General features: G+C 30.7%; 1 pseudogene; it reads right to left on the bottom strand.

Moving 5' to 3' along the window:
• Window positions 1-4,526: 4,526 nt before the first annotated feature.
• Window positions 4,527-4,645, bottom strand: LOC120601434 (uncharacterized; annotated as a pseudogene).
• Window positions 4,646-6,071: the final 1,426 nt, after the last annotated feature.

The raw sequence follows: 6,071 nt of genomic DNA, 5'->3' as shown, positions 1-6,071 counted from the left end.
AAGAAAAATAACAATGCCATCCACTTATCTAGTACCTACTGTTATGCTAGGTACTACATGGACACTAGTACACTGAATCTTAACATACAGATATGAAAATTGAGGCTTAAGAAAGTTTAGTAACTGACTAAAGTTATTACATGTTGGAGAATTAGTGTTAAATACCATAGCCATCTGATGTAAAAGCCCATGTGTTCTCCTATAGGTACGTCTTTAGTGTCACAAAGTGGATGATAATGCTTAAACAGTTTATATATTGTAAGAAAGATCTTTTCCATCCTTATTAAGGAAAAGGTTGATCTCTAAGTTCATTGTTCATTAATTCATTGTGATAGCATCAACAAGAGAGAATAATTTCTTGATTTTTCTGAAATGGCTAGAGTTCAACTTTTTTAGGTCAGCTTACTTTCTTTTTGTCATACTCAAAGCTAAATTATGAAATCTGGAATATTCACAGGACTGCTTTTGCTTGGCTTATCTAGGTTGAGAAATATGTGATATAATTTAGATACAACATTTAACTCAGGATAAAAAGAATTTTACGGAGATGTATAAATATGGGAGAGAAGAGTTTATGTGGAATCATAAAAGAATATCTTAAATTTTTGTTGCTTTTATTGAGATGTAATTTGCATACAGTAAAATTTACCAATTTGTGAATAATTCAATAATTTTTACAAATATATACTGTCAGGTATAGTTGTTTGTCAGGTTTATAGTTTATAGTAAAAATTAAATTATGTAAATATATACATCTGTTTGTCAAATATATTGTCTTAAGCTAAAATTTATTTCTACTATAACATGGAATCATGTATTTTTCTATGTAGCTAATATGTTAATCAAGATTTTTATATTTTTTATAATTCACATATTTTCCTTGCATTTAATATATTATTTTTACTTATAAACTTTTAGAACAACTCTGTATTATACCAATTTAAATTTCTGATAAAAAGATTGTGCGACAAAATGCATTACTATAGAAGAAAAGTAATATATTAGGTTGCAACTACATTATAATAATTGTTCAAAATAAGATAGTCACTAAATGCAAAATATGAATATCTCATTAAAAAAAACATATAAATGTACTATATTGACCTAAGTTGTTTTTCTCAAACCGTAGCTTCCAACAGAATCACCTCGAAGGTTCGTAAAATAACATATTGGTGGATCCTATCCCCAAGGTTTCCTCCCAGCATTTCCCACGCTAGGTTGATGTTGCTCTTAGGACCATACCCCAGATCCAACCCATTAAAAACATGATTGTTTTTTGAGACATTTAGCAGTGTGTCAAAAATGCATCTCTGATGTCTGTATAAAAAAAGCTTGCTTTAATAGTTTTCCTGTAATTTAAAAGACTGGAATGAATGATAAATTACTTGATTAAAATAATAATAGAAAATGTGACTATAATTCTGTAAAAGAAAAAAAACCCACAAAGTTCCAGAATAGTCCACAGCACTTCAGGATAACCATTTCATTTAAATAATTTCTCAATAAAAATGCCTTAGTTCCAGAAATACAAGCAGTGACATCCAAAGGCAATTCAGAATAATATAAATCTATTGCATTGTTTACATAACTCTTAAGGAACCTGTTCTCTTCCTTTAAGAAACTCCTGAGGATACATGTTGTTTACTTTGCTTTTACTCCCCCTGTTTCTTAACATTTAGATTTATACATTTTAAAATTTTCTGTCAATTTTACAAAAAATATTATCTTGTATCTCATATAATTTTTGAACTCTTAACTGGATTAATTGTCATAGAACTTTATGTCTTTCATTTTCTTTCTAGTATGTTTGAAATAGATATCTCTAAATAGATAATTGAAGAAATTAATTTTCCTTTTGGGGGTATTTTTATAACCAGAAATTAATAAAAGTTAAGGTTCAATTTTAATTACATAGAAATTATTTGGAACGAAATCTGTAAAGTGATGCCGAAAGCATTGCTATAAAAGAGTGACTTTCTCATTTAAGAACCTATTTTTCATTTCCTATGAGATCACACTCTTCATCCAGTCACAGTAATAAACCCACCTCCTCTGAAGCTGTCCCACTGCTTTTCTTACTATTCCGTAACATTCATGACCTGATGATTTATAAATTTAAATAAATCATCCTTTATCTCTACAGAACTTTAAATGTATCTGCTTTCCTCTCACACATCAGATGTTCTCATTTTTCCCCTCTTCACTTAAAAATAATCTGCCTATTAATGAAGGATCATTTTCTGTTCTAAATACTCCAACAAATTACCAACATGTTTCTTTCTCATCTTTCTAAAACTTCATAGAGATTATTTTTCTTAAAATATGTTTGGAATTTGGTTATATTGAACTTTATAAGTCTTTTTTTTAATTCTTCATTACTTATGTATACATATTGCTCTCAAAACAATATCAATTTCTCAAAATCAGCTTTATGTCATATGCAACATTTGCGTCTATTATAGTTCTTAGCAATTGCCAAAATTAACAGTCATCAAAAAACTCATATTAAATTAGTTTAGGAATTAGTCTGTTCATGTGAAATGACAGATAGATTAGAGTCATTTGTCTGGGAAAAAATAAAATACAATTCTTTAAAATAAAAGCACTCTATGTGTTGAAAGAGAATAAAAGAAAATAGACTTAAGTAATGATGTGAAACATGAGTGATAAGACAAAAAAGGGCTGGATATTTGAAAGTCAGAATTTTTAAAGAGTTTGTGGGCACTCCTTTGTAAGTTTTTAAAAGCAAGGTAAATTTATTATCTTGAAATTATTTCTGCGTGGTTCTCTTGTACAGGGAGGTATCTATTAGTTATCTCTGTAGATCTGTTCTATTCCTGCAATTATGTATTTTAAACAAATTGCAAGATTGCTATTATCTTTGTAGAAAATTGAAGGGAGCTGAATTAAAAAATGATCAAGATAACTTTCAGAGTATTATATTTTATCTCTAAAATTACTATACAGTGTGTTTTTAGATGAAGTACATGATTTGCATAATAATACAAGAAGGCTGGCAGCACAGTCTGTCACTTACTATGACATCAGTCTGTTCTTTATCCTGTAATACATAATTAACTTAAAATTAGTAATTAAAAAAGTAATTATTGCATTGAATGTTCAATAATAAAGACTATTTTTTTTATTTGACTACAATAAAGGGAACACCAGGAATAGTCTTGCAGAGTTTTCAGAAATTTAATGACTTTACTTTACACTTTCTATTCTTGCTTGAAACTGTTAAAGTGCTTACTAAATTGGATATTCTGACACATGGTATCAGGTCAAATTACTCAGCATTTTTTTCTGCAAAAAATTGGTGATGCTGTATTTGGGGCAAAGAACAACAACAACACTTCTCTCCCTCTCCCTCTCTCTCTCTCTCTCTAAATACACACACACACATACACACACATATTCATACACATGCACACACAAAATATGATCCCACACACATGAACATATTCGAAGGACTTGTAGGCTAATTTATTATTTGTGGCTAATTGAAACAGAAAAGTTTATCATAGCAAAACCTGATGTATATTTAGCTTATAATTAGGGGCACATTTGTATGTCACATTAGTGTTCTCTACTTGGTGGAGTTTTTATGTTGTCTGGCAACATTTAGGTAGCATGCTACACTGCACTGAGTTAGACAATGTGTAAATACTCTACAAGATAATTGTTTTCAGATCTGACAGCTCCTGACCATCTTGATTGTTTATAATCCAATTTACTAAAGTTTTGCTAGTATAAAATCCATAGGCTTTTAATGATCTGAATACTTATAAACTATGCATTAGCAGTTGGAGTAAGTATATATTGTTCATTTGACAAATAAGATTGCTAATGATGGGTGGCAAGGTACCTGGGTTGAGTGTTAATCAATATTTGACAGCATTATCCAAGAGAAGCTGGAAAATTTGAAGAGTAGTCAGAGAAAACTGTTTCAAGTCTCTGAGTATAGGGGTGGCTATTAGAGAGTCATGGTTCAATGAAATTATATGTAAAGAAAGTGAGAGATGAGACTATAAATGGAGTTAAATAGTCTGGAGCTTTCGGCTAGTTCAGACAATTTTGTTTGAGAAAATGGCCTGTCATTGTGGAAAAAAGTCACAGTGATTACCGACAAGCCAGTTTAGCTTTGTACCACATGACCTTTCTTTTGGCCACATGTGTTTGGACCAGTGTGGACACCTAAAACAAGATCAGTTCAATTTTATGCATGTAAGCAGAAGCAATTGGATTCCATCTTAGAAAATTACATGAAGATATTCACATTCCAAGTGGCAGCCTATAAATGGATCTTGAAACAGAATGTCAGGGCTGGAGTAATCATATTTGACCATGTACAAGGTGATGGGTTGAGAGAAAAAATAATTCTTCATAGAGAATCAGTGGATTAAAAATATTCAAAGTGATGCGCCCTGAAAGAGCTTTGAAAGAAACAACTATTCGTTTATATATTATGTATCCCTCATAGAACCTACTATAGATTTACATATGCTACTTTTTTTTTTTTTTCAAGCCTACAGCACCTGGTATTTCTAGGTGGTCTTCCATCCAAGTACTAACCAGGCCCGACCCTGCTTAACTTCTGAGATCAGATGAGATTGGGCACATTCAAGGTAGCATGGCCGTAGACTACATATACTTTTAATAGGGATTTAAACACTTTATTGCATGACTTCATTAATTTTTAATAGGGATAGTGTATTGTTTATTCATTTCCTAGAGAGCCTTGGGCTTAGGAAATTCATGTACATTTTTAGGGAGAGAGATATTTACAGATATTTTTGATGAAACGATATGACGTACTTACTACTCAACATCTATTGCTATACTTTTTCTATATATGTGCATATATACATACCTATATAATTATAATTATTATGACTGAAATACATATTTTATGTAAAAATATATTATGTATACACATATATACATACATATATTATTATTTATACATATATATCCTGAGTATTTTATTCAGTCTTTAAACTCTATTTCACCTACTATGTGTGATCCCTTTTAAAATTTCAATTCAATGCTTTTAACCTTTGCAGTGCTCCTTTGAACCTGTCACATGCATGCATGTGACATTCGTTCACACACAGATTTAGAGGACCCTCTTCTCTGGATATCTGCCTCATAGAGGTTTCCCAGACTTGTGTCTGATTGTTGCATTGTATTCCCCTCTAAGTCTCACCATATTTTACTGATGAAATATGCTAGTAATGGCCACTTAAGTTATCTCACTCACTGATAACAATATACTTATACATTTCATTATCTGACTACTGATAAATTGTTCTCTAGAATGACTGTTTAATTTTATACTCTGGCATAATAATATAAATTTACTGATTAATTGACTTCATTTTTTTTTCGTGCATGACAATGTAAACCTCTTGAGAACAAAATCATTATTTAGTTTTGTTCATCTTTGCTTCCATTGCACTAACACCATAGTATCAGAGATAGAGAAGACACTGAATAAGTAGTTGCAGAAACAATAAATAAATGTAATTTCTGGTTACAATTCAATAAAATATTTGCTGTTCTTTAAACTTAGCTTCCATCAATTCCTTGAAAAGCATGAACTTAATGCTGGAAATATACTAGAAGTTTTAAGACTGACTTATCTTGTAAGAATACATTTATTGCATCTAAAGAACCACAGTAATATCAAATGCTGGAGAGGATGTGGAGCAATAGGAACTCTCATTCAATGCTGGTGGAAATGTAAAATAGTACAGCCACTTTAAAAAAACAATTTGGCATTTATTTATAAAGCTAAATATAATTTTCACATTACAGTTCAGCCACTGTGCTCCTTGATATTTACATAAAGAAGTCAAAACCCAGCACACAGATATTTAGCAACTTTCTTTATAATTACCAAAGCATGGATGCAACCAAGGTGTCCTTCACTAGGTGATTGGATAAATAAATTGTGGTATATCCATACAATGGATTATTATCAGTGTTGAAAAGAAAAAGCTATCAAGGTATGAAAAGACATGGAGAAACCATAAGTACATATTACTGAGTGAAAGCAGCCAATCTAA

The sequence above is a fragment of the Pteropus medius genome, unplaced genomic scaffold (genome assembly GCF_902729225.1).
Source record: "Pteropus medius unplaced genomic scaffold, Ma_sr-lr_union100, whole genome shotgun sequence".
Classification (NCBI taxonomy): Eukaryota; Metazoa; Chordata; class Mammalia; order Chiroptera; family Pteropodidae; genus Pteropus; species Pteropus medius.
This window is presented reverse-complemented; position numbering and strand designations above follow the sequence as displayed.